Consider the following 21,886-nt stretch of genomic DNA (forward strand, 5'->3'; position numbering starts at 1 on the left):
TCTACACCATTCGCGTCAGGCGATGAGATCAGATAACATAAGGTTCGGCGACAACAGACAACGGATAGAAGCATCGACAACATTCCATAAACTTCAATACATGCAGGGAAGTCCCGCGCTGTGCGATAACATTTGTTAGGCGGCGAAACGTGGTCGCCCGATAAAGATAAGTACACGTGTCAATATACACTGCGTCTGCCGCGCTAAATGACATGCAGTTCCGTACCAAAATTTATTTTGCTTTTGATGACATATTGACCGTCCTTGTTGACTTCTCGATAGCTACTAAATTCGCACACTTAATTATCAAATATCTTATTTCTGAATCGCGGCACTCTGTTTGTAAACGTTTATTTCTGGCGACAATGCAGATGTGTCACTGATGCACGCCTTTTGTTCTCTATCACACAAACAGCTTCCACTGGCTCACCTATGAGTGCGTCTCCACTTTTGCTTAGAGCACGGGAATATGAGTTTTTATCAAGAATAACTATTTTGCATTTACCGGGACATCGGTTGTCCCTGTGCCCTTGCTTACCGCTATGCGAATTCTGGGTATGGGTGGAGAGGCTCGCGAGCTACAATGGAACTTTTCTAATGTAATAATAATAATAATAACTTCTTTATTTCCATCAGTGATGGAGGAGACGCGGGTAAAAGTCGTTTTAGAGGCAAGCGACTTGGCTAGAGCCCGCAGCCTCCTTTACAAGGCAAACAGCGATTGAACAGGAGATATATATACATAGCAATTGACTACATGTGAAACATGCACAAGAAATAAACTCAAAAACACAAATTACCTGAAAAACGCTCTTCAATTATTTAAGAAAGATTGAGTGACAAAATGTACATCAGTTATATAAATATCAAGAGTTTATTTCAGAAACGAATTTAAAAGTGTTAGTAGTGTGTATATCTTTTGTGTAGAGTAATTGGCCGTTGGAGTGACTACCTTCCACTGTTTTACGGAGAAGGAGGGAATTTGTACAAGGAACTGTATGCGTATGTCAACGCCTGCTTTGGCGCTAGTAACAGACAGACTCGGCGTGCGTCTATAAAATGAAGTTGATCGTGGGCTGCGATTCAGCCCCGAGCCGCCGGTTAAGGTTGCACAAGCCCGCCCGCTGAGGAGCTCCCGGGGGACGCACCACTTTCGGCCAGCCACAGACCATCCAGGCAGCGTGCGCCATTCATCGGGACGGCCACCGTGGGACACCTCCGGTCGCGTCGGGCTGATGAAGTGAACGGTGAACAATTAGCATCCATTCATGCGAAAATGCTCAGTCCGAAGAATTAAAGTGGTGGGTCTAAACGAAAGGCGAAGTTAGAAAAAGAAGAGCATGAAAAGATGCTACCAAAATGACGAAGTACCTACTGAGTGCAGCTTCCGCGGAGCAGTATGATCGCTCTACCCAGAGTCCGTGTAAAACTCCCAATAGTACCGACTGTGCTTCTGTGGAGGACTTGCCAACTCCATCACCACGGTTTCCTGGCAAGAAACAAGATTTGACTCATCTTGGTTCTCTGGATCCTGTTAAAACGATGCCAAAGTCGGTCGTCCATATTTCTGAGCAACCGACGCTAACCGAGCCCTGTCCTGTTCCTGAGTCAGCAACGTCTATGCTGCTCGGCCGCGCCCCTGCCACAGGGCTCCAGCTGTCCGGTCCGCCACGCCCGATTTCTACTACTGCTGATTAACAGGTGCCAAACATCCCCGATGAGCCTCCTTCTACTTACGAGCGCCAGGCAACAACACTTCAAGAACCGACGCACTTATTTTCTGTTAGTTTGGCTTGAAATAATCATGTTCCCACCCACAAAGTGTGCCCCGAGAGGACGAATGAGACGGCTTCTCGTTGCGGCAACAGAGAAGTAGAGGCACCCCCGCAGCAAGAGGTACATTGCGAGATTCTCCGAAGTGACCCTGCTGAGTGGCCGGACGTTATTTCTGACAGCTTTCGGGGTGTATGTTTTGATAAAGGGCCATTGTATTTTCAAAATCGGGCAGAAAATTTTCCGTCTTCCGAAAGGCAATACACAACTCAGAAACCCTATATGTCACCTCATCTTTTCGTGCCAAAGGCTGTAAATGGGGAGGCCTACGAGCTAAACTGGTTAACGTACTCGGAGTCGAAAGGTTCCGTTTACTGTTTTATGTGCAAAGTATTTTCAATTTCAAGCAACCCCAGTGCTTTCACCACGCACGGCTTTTCTGATTGGAAAAGAGCAGATGAAAAAGTTTGCGCCCATGAAAATAGCGTCGAGCACCGGAATTACGTGGCAGCATGGCTCGCCCGCTCAAACTCGAGCAGAACAATTGACAAGGAGCTGCTTAAGCATCTTGTCACTGAGACCGCTTACTGAACAAAGGTGTTGAAGCGTGTAGTCGTTGTAGTTAAGCTTCTAGCTGAGCGCAACCAAGCGTTTAGGGGCAGTGAGCAGATTCTTGGTTCACCGAGAAATGGCTATTATATGGGAGTGCTTGAGGCCATAGCCAAGTTTGATTCCTTTCTAGAGGAGCACATCAAACGCTACGGGAACGAAGGAAAAGGTCACCCATCGTATCTGTCAAAAACCATTTGTGATCAAATTATCGAGCATATGACAAAGGCTCTCAAGGAACGTATCGTTGACGAAGTCAAACGCGCAAACCACTTCTCTTTAATTGTTGATTCGACTCTAGACCTTACTCGCGTTGATCAGCTGTCAGCTGTTTTACGATACTATTAAAATGGGAAAGTTTACGAACGCTTTCTTGAATTTGTTCCAATTGAATCGCATACCGACTTGTATCTTTTTGCTACCGTGATGTCCCTCTTGATGACCAATGCATCTCAATTGATGATCGTAGGGGCCGCTTATTATAATGCGAGTAATATGTCAGGAAAATACAAGGGACTGCAAGCTCAAATCAAACACCTGAACGAATTGGCAGTCAACGTCCCTTGTACTGGTCATTCGCTGAACTTAGTTGGCGCGTGTAGCGTTGACAGTTCCCTTGAGGCAGCAGAATTTTTCGCTGTAAATCAGAGACGGTATGTGTTCTTTGCTGCCTCACCTAAACGATGGAGGTAACTTTTAGACAGTATGGGTGGAACTGGCCAGCAGCTTGTTTTGAAAAGTCTCTCTGAGACCAGGTGGTCAAGACACGCTGAATCATGTAAGGCCATTCCGAAAAATTTAAACAATGCAGTCTTGTGTTGCCTGGAAGCTATTTCAAAAACGAGGAAGAAAACGGTGACACTAGGAACGAAGCGCACTCTCTCTTCAAGAAAATGACAAAACTAGAGAATGCATTCATGGCGATTTTCTGGAGTGAAACCTTGGAGCGCTTTGAAAAAACGAGCGTAGCTCTTCAGAAACCAGGCCTAGACATTTCAACTGCTGTAGACCTGCTGAGCCCTCTAGAAGGCTTTTTTAATTCTTTGCGAGCTCTCTTTGATACCTTCGAAAAGAGCGCACGCACGCTAAGTACCAATGAATCTTATCAGGATGAGGGCAAACGCATCGTTTTGAGTAAGCACCCGGACGGAAAAAGCGACAGTGCGCTACAAGGTAGATAAAAGTCTATCGTAGAGGCCTACAATGTTGTACTTGACAGCCTTGGCTATGCTTTGCGAGTGCGAAAGGCTGCCTACACTGAACTCTGCGAAAGGTTCGGATTCTTAAAATATCTGACAGAAGTTGGGAGCGAGGCCTCTCAGGCACAGCAGGCTGAGAAGTTGGTGAAAACCTACGGAATGATTTCGAGCCAGCATTTTCCGCTGAATATGTTCAGTTTGCGAACTTTCTGCGCAACTTTTTGTGCCATGAAACGAGTCCCCTGGGAATAATGAAGTTTTTGCACGAAAGAAAGCTTATTGATGCGTTTTCGAACCTTTCTATTGCTTTGCGAATGTACTTAAGCATACCCGTGGCAAACTGTGTGACCGAACGATCGCTTTGCAAGTGGTCCCTGATAAAAAATCGCATTCGTTCGAACCTCGCTGACGACAAGGTGAACTCGCTTGCAGTCATGTCCATAGAAAGTGATCTCCTTCGCGATCTATCCTTCGAACAGATTGTTTGCGTCGCGAACAGACGCAAAGAAGTGTGCGTCTTTCTCCATCGACAAGCAACAACCAAAGAACCTTTATTATCAGAAAGCAGCGGCTTTCATAGACCGCATCACGAGTGCCCCAGCGGCGCTGTAACTGCTGACGCTGCCCAAGCTGGCGAGCTACCTTATCGCACATCTTCCTCTCTCTTTTTTTTTGAAGCCACTTTTGTTACGAAGCTTGAAATCGTTCTGGAGGAACCACACACCTTCCGCTTCGTGTGTGATTGTGACAGGCATCGTTACACTGTCGCGTGCTACTTCTTTCATCATCGCCTGTTTCTGGTGATTCCGCTGTCAGTTGCGCTGTTCCTCGGCTGTCTTCTGAACTAGTCGGAGGCAGCGGGACGAGATGAGTGCGATTTCTGCGTAGAGAAGTTTCCCCGGAGTCGACCCAGTACGACCTGGGCTCGTCGGTGCTTCCTCGAACAACTCCTTCTCTTTGGAGGTCTGCGATCCATACGTCTGTTCCTTCGGACAGTTCGGGCGGATCGCGCACTCCGTGGCGTCGGTCGTAGTCTCTCTTCTGGCGCTGACACTGCGACATCTCGAAAGCTGCCAGTTCTTGAAAGTCTCGTGTCCGGGGCTGGAGGCTTTCGCTGGACGTGGGCGGGGCCGTGCGCAGTCGTATCCCCATGAGCAGCTCGGCGGGGCTGTATCCGTTCTTCAGTGGGCTTGCTCTGTAGGCCAGAAGAGTTTTATAAGCGTCAGCAGTTTTCTTTAAGGAGCCCTTGATAATTTTCACGGCGGACTCTGCCATTCTGTTGCTCTGATGATAATGAGGGCTAGATGTCACGTGTTGAAAGTTGTACTCTGATGCAAACTTTGAAAATTCAGCGCCGAAGGCTCTGGAGAATTGTGGCCCATTATCAGAAACTACTTCCGGAATCCTGTGTCAAGCGAAAATGAATTTGCAGTGGTTGATTACTGCTGAGGAAGTCAGGTTATTCAGCGCTACGAGCTCCGGGTATAATACGTGATGATCAGCTACCATTTTCCCTCAAGAAAGAATAAATCCATCGCCATGCGAGGTCATGGCCTATCTGGAAACTTAGTCTGTTGCAGAGGCATCTTTCGGTTGGTGCTCTGCTTGAGGCAGCTGTGGCAGTTCTTAACAAGTCGTTCAATGTCCGCGTCGATACTTGGCCACCAAACTGAGCTCTTGGAACGTGCCCGGCACTTCTCAATGCCGAAGTGTCCCTCGTGAATTTAAGGACGGGCTGCCGTAGTGTCGATGGGATCACTATCCGAGAGCCGAACATGAGCAGGCTTTCAACAAGGGCAATGTTTTTCCTCACATTCCAGTAAGGCTTCAGGTCAAACCCAACGTCTCGACGACTTGGCCAGCCTTTTGTACACAGGTCGATAACAGCTTGACATAACGGGTCTTGCTCTTGCTCCTGGGCGATAAGCTGCAAACTCGGCGCTCTTACCGGGAATGACTAAGTCACCAATCGCAGATAGCTCTGGATCTCGTCCTCCAGTTCCAGGGATTCCGTTTGTGGAAGAGGTGACCGAGAAAGCGCGTCCGCCACCGTCAAGTCCCGGCCTGGAACATACACAATGTCATATAAGTAGCGCATCAGACGCATGCGCATTCTTTGTAACCTCGGTGTTAGTTCAATTCCTTTTGACCCAAACAAAGATACCAGTGGTTTGTGATCTGTCTCGAGGCTAAAGCGCTTTCCTACGAGATAATCACGGAACTTTTCACCGGCCCACACGAGGGCAAGTCCTTCTTTTTCAATTTGGGCGTATCGCCGCTCGGTGGTTGTAAGAGTTCTGGAAGCATAAGAAATCACTTTGAATTGACCGTCTTTTTGCCTTTGGCGCAGGACAGCTCCAAGACCATATGATGAGGCGTCTGCTGTGACCACTGTTTCCATGTTTGAATCATAGATTCCCAGAACAGGGTCCCACGAAAGAAGTCTTCCACTTCTTGAAGGCGGCTTCCTGCGCGAGACCCCACACAAAATCCTGTCTTGAGCTCATCATGGACGAAAGAGGCTGAAGGACTTCCGCCATGCGGGGCACAAAGCGGGCCAGATAATTTGTCATGCCCATCACGCGCCGTAACTCTGTCTTGGACGTCGGGTGTGGCATTTCTGTCACCGCGTCAAGCTTTTGCTTATCGGGACGCACTGCGTTGTTCCTGATTGCATGTCCCAAAAATGAAGTCTGCGTAACACTGAATTCGCACTTATCTCTGTTCAAGGTAATGCCCGCTGTGCGGAGGCGGTCCATCGCTGCCCGAAGCCGCTCGTCATGCTGCGCCTGCGTGGCACCCCAAATAAGCACATCGTCCATGTGGCAGACGAGTCCCTCCTGTCCTGAAAGAACCTGTCCCATTCGTCTTTGAAAATGTTCGGGGGCCGACGAAATTCCGAACGGAAGTCGGTTGAAATAAAATCGTCCGAACGGCGTGATAAAAGTTGTGTATTCTTTACTCCCTTCACTCAGCGGTATCTGCCAGAAACCCGAGTTCGCGTCGAGTTTCGAAAACGTGCTGGCTCCCCGTAGCATTCCGATGGTGTAATCGACGGCCGGGATGGGATGCCATTCTCGTTGAACGTATCTGTTGAGTTCCGTGAAGTCAACACAGATTCGAACAGCACCCGAGGGTTTAAGAACGACAACCATAGGTGTGCACCATGTAGTAGGCTCGGTGACAGGAGAAATGACACCTAGTGCTTGCATCCGCTCGAGCTCTTGTCTTGTTTTTTCTAACAAAGGCAGGGGGACTCTACGTGGGGACGACAGCGCGAAAGGCTTTGCTTCCGGATTCAACTTCAGGTCTTACTCTTCTTTGAAGGTCCCCAGTCCCTGGAACACTTGTGGAAAATCAGATTCGGGGTCCAGTTTCTTCACTACGTTGATTTGTGGTATTACGCAGAGCCTTTCTATCGCTGGTTTCCCAACAAGAGGGGTTCGGAGGCCTTGAAGTACGTACACGTCATCGCGGCTGCTCGTTCCTGCAAACGTCATATTCATGGCAGCCATACCAGATATGGCAAGGGATTTACCATCAGGCCCCTGAAGCCGACGCTTTGCTGGTTGAAGTTTTATCGCGGGAAAGATGCGAGTGAAGAGCTCCGCCGGAATGACCGTTTCGTCCGCTCCAGTATCTATTTTAAATACCACATTCGAGGGTTCAACAAGAATGGGAACTTACCACCTGTGCGCGGATGAATGGGACAAGACTTCGAGGAAGCCTGGTTCCTCGGTCCGGTTTTCGACGTTCCTGACAGCTCTGGTTTATCGGCAAACCGCTTCGAAGTGTCCTCTTTTGTCGCACTTTCTGCAGACTGCATCTTTCGCTGGACAGGACGCTCGACTGTCCCTGCTTCTTCCGCACCAGCCGCATGGTTTGGGAACGTTGTTTCCACTTTCAGGCGGAGGCGCGTTTTTCCCAACTTGTCGCGTACCGCTCTGGGACTGTATTCGGTGAACTTCCTGTCCTCGCACGCGGTGAGTATCTGCCTGCTGTGGTTGACGGTCTCGTGCTGTCGTGCCACCAACAACGCTTTCTGTAGTTTTAGGTCCGGATCGAGTCGCAGAGCTCTCGAGATCTTACGGTCTTGGAGACCCACCACGAGACGATCTCGAATTAAATCCTCCCGCAGCTCCCCGTAGTCACACGTGGAAGCAAGCGCGTGCAGTGCAGTAGCAAAATCCTCGACGGATTCGCCGTCTTATTGCGTTCTGGTGTTAAACTTCACCCCTTCATAACCGATGTTCCGTCGAGAAACAAAGTAGGCCTCGCACTCTTGCAGTACGACCTCAAACTTCTGGTCGCCGGGCTCAAGCTTGAACGTTTTGAAGATATCCTCGGCTTGAGGTCCCATTAGATACACCAATGCATCTACTTGACTCTTTTCTGGCTTCCCGTCTAGTCCGGATGCACTTCGGAAGCGAAGAAATCGCTGTTTCCAGGGAGGCCAGTCGTTGGGCGTTGCGAAGCTGAAGGGCTCGGGTGGAGCAATTTGAAACAAAGCCATCTTACTTGGTCTTTCCTTGTAAGGCACTCGTTGGCGTGTCCGACGTCTGGCACTGTTTAGTGGGCCCGTGGCATCGTCGTTTCAGGGCTAGTCTGACGTCCGAGAGCCGTGGTGCCTCAGAAAGGCAGGCGCCACTTCTGACACCATGTTGGCGTCGCGAACAGACGCGAAGAAATGTGCGTCTTTCACCATCGACAAGCCTTTATTATCAGAAAGAACCTTTATTATCAGAAAGCAGCGGCTTTTATAGACCGCATCACGAGTGCCCCAGCGGCGCTGTAACTGCTGACGCTGCCCAAGCTGGCGAGCTATCTTATCGCACACAGATTATATCTGATTTCGCCAGAGCAAAGGCGCGAAAGATACCATTTTAAATGAGGACTGTTCGCGCTATACATCAATAGTTGCAATAAGTTCGTAGTGTCGCCTCCCAGCCTCCACGTTGTCAATGATATGCAGAGCTTTATTGTTCATCATCATCATCATCATCATTTATTATTCCCTTAAGGGTCCCTTCGGGGACATTACATAAGGGGGGGGGGGAAACAGCGATGTGAAAGTGCCATACATCAGCTCAAAAAAAAAAAAGAATGCAAACAAAGGCAACAGAAAAAATAATAAATTGTAGAAAACATCAGGTATAAACAAAACATTGGAAATATCTCAAACTGAATAGCAATAAATTGAAAGAAAAGTGTACACGTAAATGTGGAACATGCTAAACGTAAGTGGCAAAAAAGAAGAAAAAAAAGAAGAAAAAAAGAAAAGGAAAAATAGGCGATGACACAAGCAAGACGGATTGCTGGGAGAGGTAACGTGAGGAAAAGTGGCTATTTTGAGTTGAAATGGTCTGATATTAACTGTCTAAATTTGGAGGGATTTGACTCTAAAACCACGGCTTCGGGAAGATTGTTCCATTCTTTTATGGCGATGGGGAGGAAGGATTTGTTGAAGGCATTGGAAGAACCATGCAAACGCTGTATACTAAGGGAGTTAAACAAACGGTGAGATGAGCGTATCGGAGCTTGTAGTAAGTTCTCGCGCAGTGCAGGAAAGTTAAAGTATAATTTATCAAACAGACAAAGCATTGCCAGTTTCCGGCGGAGTGCTAGGGGTTCGAGTCCGAGAGTCAATTTCATGTCAGTAACGCTGTCCCAGGGTGAGTACTGGGAAGTTATGAAGCGGGCTGCCCGGTTCTGAATGGCTTCGAGCGACTGAATCAAGTAAGCCTGGTGAGGGTTCCACATGGGTGAGGCATACTCCATTTTAGAGCGGACGTATGTTTCGTATGCTAGTTGCCTGATGGATGGAGGGGACATAGCCAGAGATCTTCGGATGAAACCAAGTGTTCTGGAAGTGTTAGCACAGAGCTTCGTGATATGATCCACCCAAGTTAGCTTGTTAGTTATTTCGACTCCTAGGTACCTGTATGAGTTTGTTAGTGATAGCGCCGTGGAGTTCAGCGAGTACGGGAAAAGGGTAGTGGAACGTTTACGTGTAATGTGCATGCATTTACATTTTGAAATATTAAGCTGCATAAGCCAGTCAGAACACCATTTCTGGATGTTGTTAGGTCGTCTTGTAAGGATTCCTGGTCGGTATTGTAGGAGATGCGGCGGTATATGACACAATCGTCCGCAAAAAGACGGACAGATGACGAAATCCCAGATGGCAGGTCGTCTCTTGTTTGTTCTTGTGATATTTAGCGTGCTTATAAAGAACTGTATTTTTGTTGTTTTTGGTAGTGCCACGCTTGTTTGGTGTCGTCCTTGCTTGTCTTACCTTTAACGAAAATATTTTCGAATAATATTTTGTAGTCACAGTTGATAATTTTTATCTGTATTCTAGTTCCTTTTTATGGTGTTTGTATGGCCTTAAGTATTGTATATATCTATTGCATATATAAAAGGTAACGTGTATAACGGTAACTGCAGTCCGATGCTTGAATTTTGGATACCACCATGCGCCTCCTCACGGGATTAAACTTAGTGATGCAAGCAAAGCCTAGCTTCAGTAAGATTGACATCTGAGCTGTGTTGTCTTTTCTACGTACTTGCTCGTCTTGAGTGCACTACACGTTTCCTTAAAGCCTAACTTTCGCTGAAAATAGAATGCAGAATAAGCACAAAGTGAACATACGTTTTGCTGTTTACAACAGCACGCGTTGCAAGCAAGTTTTGTTGTTCTCCTTAAAATACTAAGGATAGTAATAATCCCGTTGATCGCACTTAGTTCTTTTGAATTTGGTGGAATTGAAATGAAACATGGCATATTTCCAGTAGCGTAGCAGGCGACAAGGGGGGGGGGGTCAGTATACGGAAAGGGGGCCTGCATGCGCATTAGCCCAGAGCCCCCATTTTTCTTAATCCGGCCCTGCCCCTATCAGATCATATCAGACTCTTCTGGTATAACACGGAGAATGCGGGAGGTGGAAATTCAAGACGATGGCCAAAACGAGAACAAGGTGAAAGCAGGAGCCAACTTTTCGACAAGTGGACTTGTCTTCTTCAAGGCGACGTAAGCTTTCCTCGCCACAGTATATATAGGTGCGGTTCTTCTAAAGGGGAGAGGGTGCAAGGCGGGTGGGTGCGGCAACGAGGGAATGTGTGTTAACGTGTCGAATTGAGAATAAAGGAATGCTGTGCGCAAGGCCAAAGCCAAAGCCAGGTCTGACACGCCGGCTGAACACTAAGAAGAAAAAAATAAGGACCGCAGCTGTATATACTGTATATACTGCTGACACCTTGTTCTCGTTTTGCTCATTGTCCTGGTATAAGTGTTTCATGTCCGCCACTTACGGAGAATTCAGCAAGATCGTTGCATTCATACGACGTGATCTTACCTATGTCTATCATCCAGTGCCACCTGACCATGAAAACCAGTACATATGTCTGACAGTGAAGAAAGGCAAGCTCACTTTAACAGTAGTCGGAGCCTAATGTTGCCCTCAAGTCGGCTGGACTGCGAGCGGTTACGGCTAATTATGACAGCGACTGCGCAGCCTTTCAGATTCAGATTTATTGGTTCAAAAAAAAAGTAATTACATGACAAATATATAGACGAGGGTCCCAAAGTGAAAGAACTGTATTGGATCCTCGGTTAATAATAACAAGATTGATGGTGATATCAATAGTCAGCAAGTTAGCGTATTATAAACAACATCTACAGATCAAATACATCATTAGACATGTCATTTACAATCAAACACGAAAAAGCACGTTATAAAAGAAAGTCGGAAAAAAAGCGTGGTTGAAATACAAGAAATGACATGTGAGATAAAAGTCAAAGGTACACCGCCAGCTCGTAGTTACGTTAACGCAGGAAATGATGCTTAAGGTGATTTTTAAGAAATTGCAAGAGAAGTACAGTATTTTATTGTTGATGGTAATTCATTCCAAAGAGAAATTGCAGCGAAGGAAGATGTTTTTTTGCCATAATTGGTATGAACCATGGGTAACAAGAAATTGTTGTTAGCCGCAAATCTGGTCATATTTTTATTCTGCAAAAGGTCAGTTGCAATGAAGGGAAACGTAAGGTTATAATGAAGCCTAGTACTTTGGTGATGACTGGAGATTTTAATGCATACCACCGTCTACGGGGCAGTTCTACGATAAACTCGAGAGGCAGAAGATTAGTGTCATTTGCCTATAAACAAGAACTGTGCTTGTTGAATGATGGAAACCCCACTTTTCTGCGTGGAACTGCCTACTCTAGCTGCCTGGACCTCACCGTTGTTTCACGCTCCTTCACTAGAAAGACCAGGTGGTTTCCGGATATTGAAACGCGGGGAAGTGACCACCTACCCACTTATCTTAGTATTGAAGGGCTGCCGGGCTCCAAGTTAACCGGCGTTAAGCACTGTATCGACTGGCCAATGTACAAATGAATTGTCGAAGACGGCTCTCATGATGACTTGTCCTCTAGCCTAGATGACTTAAATGGTGCCCTAGAGGCTGCGAGAACGTATACACGCAGTATCAAATACGGCGTTGAGCTGGAGAAGCTTCGCGCAATCCGTCGCCGTGCAGTGCGAAGATACAGGCGCAAGAAATTTGTGCCAGAGGAAGTCAAAACGAAATTCAGCGTCGCATGGAGAAACTTGCATCGCGAAGATGGATGTCATTCTGCGAGTCTTTGGATCCACGAAAATCTTTGCCTCACATATGGAGAAGTGTTTATGGTCTCCGCAGAACCCCTCAGTAGCGCCACCCTTTTAAGTCGTTGGCCCTTCACCAACAATGCAGCGATATTGACGCCCCTGAAGATTCCGGCAGGAAGTTTGCTGGCGAAACTAGTTCTGCTGGAACATCGACGCTCCACCACTCACCGATTTCACGCGATCCCCGCATGAACAGTCCTTTCTACATGGACGAACTCGAAGCTGCACTTGCCTTGCGCAAGCGTTCGTCCTCACCAGGACCCGTCGGTATAACCCTCCGTGCCCTATGTAATCTTGCCGAAGAGGCTTGGAAAATGCTCCTGCTCTTGTTTAACAGCTCCTGGCAGACAGGTACGGTTCCCCAGTAATGGAAGAACAGTCGCCTAATTCCGCTGCTCATGCCTAACAAGTCGCCTGTAGACATTACATCATACCGGCCCATTGCGCTTGCCAGTTGCATCGGAAAACTAATTGAGAGGATGGTTCTAGCACGGCTAGAATGGTACCTCGAACATTACCAGGTATATCCAGATGCAGTGGCCGGTTTCAGGCGTGGCCATTGTTCCATCGACAACGCTATCGATTTGGTGACGTACGTCCAGCACCGGAAGTCCTGCAAAAAATTATCTGCTGCCTTGTTTCTGGATGTTGAAGGAGCCTACGATGACGTAACGCACGAAGCGATTTTCAACGCGTTAGAGGCAGTAGGACTTGGCGGCAAGGTATATTTCTGGATAAGTAGCTATCTACATAAGAGATCCTTCTTTTTTCTACTTACCGAGGATGGCACGACCGCCCGGCATTACAATAACCGTGGGGTGCCTCAGGGCGGATTACTGAGCCCAACGATCTTCAGACTAAAACTCATTGGATTCGCCGACATACTGCCATGCACCGTTGGGCTCTCGATCTATGCCGACGACATTTGCATTTGGACGTGGGGTGTGACGCGACTGCAGCTTCGCGCGCGGCTTCAGAAGGCAGCCCCTTTAACATTTCAGGGGTGGTCATAGAGAGAAATCTCTCCTGGACCCCTCATGTGAATTATGTACGAAAACGCCTGACAAGAATTTGCCATTTGTTTAAGTTCCCAGCAGGAAAGACCTGGGGAATGTAAATACAAAATATGCTGCAACTGCACAGGGTCCTCTTTAATGGATTCCTGCGGTACAGCCTACCGGTCAGGTCCAACACCTGCAGAGCTAATCTGAATATAATCCAAAGCATCTAAGCGCAAGCCATCAACATATGCCTTGGTCTACTGCAGAGTGCCTCAACGACTGAAGTTATTGCAGTCGCTCAAGATTCCACTCCTGGAACACACATTACCATTGAAACAATGCGTGTGCACCTGAGACACTTCGCCCGGACCCCTACTCACCATCTAGCAAGTCTCCCAGTAGATAGGGCCCACACGACATTCAGTGCGACTGTCTTCCCGCACCGTGCCTCTCTCAGGTGAGGTTACGCACCTGCAGCAAGACCTTCCATTCGTAAATGGTGTGTGCGCCGTACTCAAGTAAACCTTATAATCCCAGGACTTTAGAAGAAGTCGGACTTGCCGTCATCAGCACTCAAGCAGCTAACTTTACTTCTCGTGTACGAGAAATACAGCGACTGCACACCGTCTATACTGATGGATCAACTGCGTCAACCAGTTCCGGTGGCGCTGTAGTTCTACCAACAATGAGAATAGCCCAGCGGTTCAAGACTGCAATGTCAGTGCATCCACAAGTGCAGAGCTCGCGGCTCTCCGCGACGCGCAATATTTGCTGTCGCACAATACTTGCTGCAATACCCACGCAAATCAGAATACAAGTAAAAGATACCCAGCGATTGAAATCTACAAACACAGAGAAATTGAAGCCTGGTAAATCTTACAGACAGCACCAAACGCTTACGCACTGAAGAAGCACCATATCACCAGTCCTTCTCCGCCGTATCCAGTCAGTTGCAAGAGATGGTCAATCCCAAATCGCCTCCAACTTGATCGGGATAACGGTCGGTCACCATGTCGCAAAGTCCGTGATGTCTCATTGCTGTCTACGAGTTGTAGGCCGATCGCACCGCTGCCAGCCAGATGTTAGAGTTTTAGGACGATCTCACCGCTGACGACCACTTGTAAGGGTTGTAGTCGGGCATGGACTGTGTGGTAGCTGGCCCATTCTGTCATCCAACTCACCCACGCTTTGGACGTGGTTGCAGGGAGGAACTTGCTCTCATCGAGAACTAGGAGTACGGGATTTACTTACAATGTTTACATTAAAAGAGGAGGTACATTTTAACAGCCCTGCATGGCTGCAAAAAGCAGCACAAATCTCCCACCACGAAGCATACAGCACACAGCACACGAGTCCAAGCACTGTTAGGATTGGGGGCTCAATCCCATCGCTCGTAATCAGTTGTCAAGATATGAGTCGGGCATGAATTAGAAGGTAGCTGGCCCATGCCGCCGTTGAACTTATCCACGCTGAGGACGTTGATGAAGGGAAGGACTGCTTCTCATTGAGAACAAGGAATATGGGTTTAGTTACAGTATCTACATAAGGATGTTGCAGTTCATGAGTCTAGCATGACTGCGAGAGAAAAGTGCATCAGTCTAACATGACTGCGAGAGAAAGTTTACTGAGCAGCCGCACAACAGCGGTTTATAAACACTGGGTCTTCCCTCGATCTCAAGGTCAGGGAAATGGACGCCTAGTCATTGTAAACAAGTCGGCTCTCTGCGGGACGGCTTACACACACACACTCACAAACACACTTCTTTTCACGAGGTTCGCGGTCCGGAGCCGACGTCAGACGGACTTCGTAGAACTCGGGGCTTACATCAGGAAAGGCGCCTTTTATTCCCCGAGCTGACCCCCGCAGCGCGCCGCCAGGTGCCCATTGTCTTGCCTCTTGAACGGCGCGTAGGAAGGAGCCTCGAACTACGTTCCCTCGGGGACTCCCTCGTTCACCGCAGACCAGGTTGGTGGTGGCGGGTACAGGCACAAAGCCTGCTTCGTCGCACGCATCTTGGCTCCAGCGACGGAGAGTCGAAGACGCCTGTATTGTTCTCCACACACAGTCGACTTAGTGACGCCGTGGCTAGAGGTTTGCGGTGGCGTTCCACGAAAGTTGCCGCCGCTGTCGCAACTGGCTGGCAAAACTTGCACTTCAGCCGTCCATTCTTAACAGCGCCTCCATGGCCCGGAAAATCTCGACTGCCCAGCGCTGACAACCGCAGGGCAGGAAGAGAACGGCTGGTGGCCAGGGGGTGATGCCTTGGCTCGCAGCGACCACTTGTGTAATGATGTCACCGCCCCAAAACATCCAACAAGGACAGGCTACTACAAAACGAACCTGACAACATGGCTCTGTGCCGACATGACGTGCCTTGAATCTCACTTTAGACCCGCTAGGCTTCAAAGAAAACAAAAGTGCAAAAACAAAAAGTGCTGCATTTCGCTATGCCAATTTTTCAAGCAATCTTGTGCTGAAAAATACAGAAATCATGGAGGGAATCCTGCTAAATGACAGGGGATCTTCTTGGCTTAACAAAATCAACAATAGTAATCCTAAAATTTAAGCAGGACCCTGAAACGCAGAATTAAAATTAGCCTCCTCTAACCATCCGCATTACTATGCAACTTTCCCTTCTTATACCTAACGGAGAAGTTGTACTCTTGGAGAGTGAGACTCCATCGGAGCAAGCGGCCATTTTTGTGTTACATTTGATCGAGCCACGTCAGTGGACAGTGGTCGGTCTCGAAGATGAACTTCGCTCCGTACAAGCAACACGACAACTTCTGGGTGGCCCAAACTAAACAAGCGCAGTCCTTCTCTGAAGCGTTGTAGGCTTCCTCTGTTACATTTAGTTTACGGCTGGCATAGAGCATAGGGTGCTCCTCGTTATCGTCGCCGACCTGACTAAGTACCACGCCGATACCTCTGTCGCTTGCGTCGCATTAAACTATGAATTCCTTTGTGTAGTCTGGCGCGCGAAGCAAAGGACGAGAAACCAATAGCGTTTTCAAACTTTGGAAAGCGTTCTATTGTCCTCATCCCAGTGTACGCTACTCGGCGCTCCATTTCAGAGGGCGTCCGTTAATGGACTTGCCATTTGCGCGTAATTCGGAATGTACCGTTGATAGTACCCCACAAGTCCCGAAAATGAACGAAGGTCTCTTTTCGTGCGCGGCTGAGAAAATTCTCCAGTCGTAGCTATTTTCAGCTCGGCCGGCCGTCTCGTGCCTTGGCCGACAACATGGCCCAGATAAGTAACCTGTGAACAACCAAATCTACACTTTTCCGCTTTCATCGTTAAGCCGGCTTCCCTCAACCGTGAGAACACCTGTGCAAAAAAGAAGTGAGGCGTGCAGACAGCACACAATAGTAGAGAAGTGGACAACACGAATGCCGACTATCAAATGAAGGGAGCACTGAGACGAAAAAAGAAAGAAGACACAAAACTCATCTGCGCATGCTCAGGAATGGTTACACCACGTGTCAGTCGGGTACACGTGCCGGTCTACGTGAGAGATAACTGTTAAGACACTTAATCTCTTCCTTGTGTAAAGTTATTGAAGGCTGACTCACGCACGCACTTCCACAATTAAAGATATGCCATGCCTCTACCATAAGACGCGTATCTTCATTCTTATGCCTGTACAATATCGCGCATTCATCTAACTTTGGTGTACAGTTACAATCTCGGCAATGTAGCGAAATATTAGAAGGCGACCCACGAGTTAACGACCTTTTATGTTCCATTAGCCTCTGATTGATACACCGTCCCGTTTGCCCTACGTAGAACTGGCCACAGTTAAGGGGAATTTTATACACCACACCCATACGACAGTCAGTAAAACTGTTGTTCTTATTGGGCTTCACAGGACAAATATCTGTTCGTTTTTTGCCTTTTACCCGCTCCTTTTTATTTTGTGCGGCAGCACATATCTTACCTAGCTTATTGGGAGCAGTGAAAGCAACATTAACATCATATCTACTTGCAACTTTTTTACGCCTGTGCGTCACTGAATGAATATACGGAATAGCCACTACTCTTTTTTTTTGCTACTACTGCTTTCCGTAATCACGTCCGTCCCTCTCGAAACCGACTTCTTTAGGCGCTCAGCCACAGTGGTCCCTTCAGTTGATAGTCGGCGTTCGTGTTGTCCATTTCTCTACTCTTGTGTCCTGTCTGCACGCCTCACTTCTTTTTTGCATAATGAATCCTTACTAACTAGCTCAGCTTTCTGTCGTTCTAAGAACACCTGTTTGAGGTGCGATACGTGTTGTCGCCAGCTGTCCGAAAAAATTGCTACATCATCCAGATATGGCAAGGCAAACTCCTGCAAGTCTTTTAGGACAATATCCATTAACTTAGAGAAGCTAAACGGGGCGTTCTTCAGCCCGAAGCTGATTGCGAGAGGGCGAAAAGTGCCTGCAGGTGAGATGAATGCGGCATAGCGGCTGGCACTTTATGAAAGGGGAACTTGCTAGTACCCCCGCACGAGATCCATAGCTGAAATGTATTTAGCAGCGCTAACTCTTTCAATTCGTTCCTCAATGGTGGATATCGGGTCTGCTGATCCCTAGTGATGGCATTTAACTTCCTGTAGTCAACACATGGAAGAGGGTCCTTGTTAGAGATTTCTACCAGTATTAGCGGTAACGTGTAGTCACTCTCAGCGGGCTCAATAACTCCCAACTCTAGCATGCGCTGTATCTCTGCCTCCATACTTTCTCTCTGTCTCGGAGACACCCTGTAAGGCTTTGATCTTACGGGTTCGGTCGATGTCAGCTCTATTTCATGCGTTATTATTTCGAGTCTACCTGGCCGATTGCTGAATCTGTCCAGATATTCCCCTAACACCCATTTTAGCTCATCTAGCTGCTCGGGTCTTAGAGCGTGCGAGCTTACCGAATGTTTTACTACTGCTATGCCGATTTCAGAGTTGGAGGTCGCCCTATATTCCTTAAACTTGGTTCTAGTGCCATCCTGCTCTTTCATGGTATAGTTAACGACTCCGCTCCGCTCTATATACGGCTTCATGAAATTGCAGTGATATATGCTCACCTCCTTCCGGCGACCGGGCATTTTCAGAGCATAGTTAGTATCTGAAAGTTTGTGCAACACTTTAACGGGCCCGTCCCAGTGAACTTCGAGCTTGCTTTTTTTTTTGAAGGTTTGAGGATCATTACCTGGTCTCAGGCTTTAAGTGTACGTAGCCTCGCATTCTTGTCGTAATAGAATTTGGCGTTCGTTTGAGCTACTCCCATGTTATGTTCATTTCGACTAGTTCTTGGGTTGCGCTTAGCCATTCCAGCAGATTTAGCATGTATTCAACGACTTTAGGACTCTCTCCTCTTTCCTCCCACATCTCTCTTAACATTCTCAGTTGAGAACGGAGTGTCCTCCCATACACTAGTTCTGCTGGCGAGAACCCTGTCGCTTCATGTGGAACCGTTCGCAAAGCAAACAAAGTTGCTGGCAGACAGTTATTCCAGTCCTCTTTGTGCTCATAAGAGAGTGTACGCAAAGCTCGCTGAAGCACTGAATGCCACCTGTATACACTGTTTGACTGAGGGCAATAGACGGAACTGTGTATTAACTTTACGCCGCACTTTTTCAAGAATGTGGAAGTCAGTGCGCTGGTGAATACGGACCCTTGATACGCCTGAATTTCGGCTGGAAACCCAACTCGTGCAAACACTGTCAAAAGGGCGTCTACTACTTAGGTGGAGCTGCGCTCTTTCAGAGGGATTGCTTCTGGAAATTTTGTAGCCGGACACACCATGGTAAACAAGTACATGTAGCCCGATTTTGTTTTTGGTAGAGGCCCTACCCTGTCTATCACAAGTCCTCTGAAAGGTTCCGTTATTAAGGGCACTACTTTTAGGGAAGCTTTCCATTTCTCTCCTGGTTCACCCGAGCGCTTGCAGGCGTCGCATGATCTTACATAGTTTTCTACGTCTTTCAAAACAGCCAGGCAAGTAGTATTCCATAAGCAATCTTTCCTTTGGTTTGATTATGCCTAAGTGGCCGGACAACCCATTTCCCTGACAGAGACTCAAAATGTCCTCCCTGTACTTAGTAGGCACGACTAACTCATCTAAAATCCTACCCTTTCCATCTCTGTAGTGCCGCTACAACAACCTCCTCTCTCATGTATCGTCACGTTCCGCCTAGCAATGCCTTCTTTAGCTCTGTGACGTAATTTAGCTAAGCTGTCATCATTCTTTTGCTTGGCTGCCAGTGACTCTCTGTCCACACGTAAGAGCTGACCAAAGTTCTTTGAGGCCGGTGAGAATAACGAACCTGTCTCGCTTGCGAGTGCATCAGCGGGCTCTTCCTGCAGGGGTGAACTTTTGACACCCTGGCGATACGCTCTCATTGAGCTGGTCAGCTGGCAGGCTTTCCTCAACTGTTTCTTCATCCTTCCAGCCCAGCTCGGATTCAGTTACTGAAGTCATCTCTTTTGCTGCTTCCGCTGGAGCAGCTTGTGAATTTTCAGCCGAAAGCGACGCGATTTTACGATCTTGGCCTCGCGTCAATGCCTGTACTGCGCCCTCTCCCAGCTTAAGCCCTTTTTGACGCAGTAAGCGATTTGAACGATTCGAGAAAATGTAAGGGTACTGCAGTGACAAAAATTTGGAAACTGCAGCCTCGTTCACTAGCTCCCCGAATGGTCCACTGATATTGACTTTGGCCATGGGCAGGCACACGCTGTGTTATTCTACAACCTGTTTGGTCCATGCTACTTCTCCGGTGAAGTCATCTACCGTCACGTAAGACGGATGGACAATGTCCATCGTGGCGGCACTCTCTCTTAGAACTCGGCATGGTTGGCCATTAACTTGCAGGTCGTGAAGATATGGGCTTAAACGTTCCATATTCTCGTCTTTTTCATCCAAGTAGTACAAAACTACGCTAGACTGTCCGCAGTTCACAGCGATATGTCCCAGTTTGTGGTACTTATAGCAGCGGATCGGTCTAAAAGATTCGAATTTTATTTTCTGCACTTTCAGTACAGTTATGCCGTTAGGTTTCTCCTCGCTCTTTCCTGCGGGCTTTTCCTCCGCGTCTACAGGCTCCGGTCGTCTAGTCTGCGAACCCTTTTAGAACGGAAATGGTTTCCGCGGTCCATTTCGACCGTCCCAATTTCCGTCCTCGGCGTTCTTTCTACGCGTTCCGTACTCTTCGGCTAATTCAGCCGCCCTTTCCACAGTGTTTAAATTCCTTCTTTTTTGCACCCACAGTTCCACAGCTTGGGGGATGCTTTTGTAAAACTGCTCTAGACACATGCACTCAATGGTCATGTGTCTGCTGTCGTACGCTTCCGCGCTTTCCAGCCACTCGACTAGGTTGGCTTTTAAGCCGTGTGGAAAATCCGGATACCCCTCGCTATCTTTCTTGCCTGCGCTCCTAAACCTTTGCCGAAAAGCTTCGGCTGAAAGGCGGTATTTCTTCAGGAGACTAGCCTTAACTTTTGCATAATCATATGCATCCTGCGCACTCAGTCTGGCGATTACTTCCGCCGCCTCACATGGCAACATAGACAGCAACCGCTTTTGCCATGTGCTCGGACCGAAGTTCATCTTCTCGCAAGTCCTTTCAAAATTGCTTAGGAATAAGACTATGTCGGTCCCGACCTCAAATGGCTTTAACAGCCTGTCCATGCAGTATGATTCTGCCTCACTTGATCGTCCCAGAGCCCCTTCACTTCCTTGAGACAACTGCAAACGTTTGCTTTCAACTTCAAGTTGCATTTCCCTTAACTCGCGATCCTTTTTTATCGCGTTCCTCTCTCTTTCTCTCTCTTGTTTTTCTCTGTTCCAGTCTTCTCTTTCTCTTTCCTGTTTCTCTCTCCTATTTAGAAGTTCAAAACCCATTTCAATTTCTTCCTCACTGGCCTGTTCGGAAATTAGCTCCAATAATTCCGATTTTAGCATTTCCTTGCCTACCTCTAGGCTCAGTTCCTCACCAACAATCATGAATTCCTCTCTCAGCAGTGTCCTTAACTCCATGATTGCTGCTTTACTGCCTTGCTCCTGCTCGCTAAATCTACCTAGAAAAACACAACCTAGCTAACAATCAACAATCTAGCTTCCCTAGAGTTCTTAACACAACAACCACAAAATGAAGGCTAGAGAGTCAAAGCAAGAACCAAGCACTCACCGCAGACACAGCGCCACGTCGCAAAGTCCATCTCACCGCTGTCAGTCAGTTGCAGGATTGGGGGCTCAATCCCATCGCTCGTAATCAGTTGTCAAGATTGGACTCGGGCATGAATTAGAAGGTAGCTGGTCCATGCCGTCATCCAACTTATCCACGCGCAGGACTTTGATGAAGGGAAGGACTGCTTCTCATCGATAACGAGGAATATGGGCTTATTTACAGTATCTGCATAAGGATGTTGCAGTTCATCAGTCTAGCATGACCGCGAGAGAAGAGTGCATCAGTCTAACATGACTGCGAGAGAAAGTTCACTGAGCAGCCGCACAACAGCGGTTTATAAACACTCGGTCTTCCCTCGATCTCAAGGTCAGGGAAACGGCCGTCCAGTCATCGTAAACAAGTCGGCTCTCTGCGGGACGGCTTACACACACACACTCACAAACACACTTCTTTTCACGAGGTTCGCGGTC

At 47.8% G+C, this 21,886-nt stretch overlaps 2 pseudogenes; one reads left to right on the top strand and one right to left on the bottom strand.

The window, feature by feature from the left end:
• LOC142568641 (TWiK family of potassium channels protein 7-like) overlaps nucleotides 1–21,886 on the top strand; it is a 518,233-nt pseudogene that overhangs the window by 446,701 nt on the left and 49,646 nt on the right.
• Nucleotides 4,394–6,199, bottom strand: LOC142568643 (uncharacterized; annotated as a pseudogene).

This window comes from Dermacentor variabilis, unplaced genomic scaffold (assembly GCF_050947875.1).
Source record: "Dermacentor variabilis isolate Ectoservices unplaced genomic scaffold, ASM5094787v1 scaffold_25, whole genome shotgun sequence".
In the NCBI taxonomy this organism is placed as follows: domain Eukaryota; kingdom Metazoa; phylum Arthropoda; class Arachnida; order Ixodida; family Ixodidae; genus Dermacentor; species Dermacentor variabilis.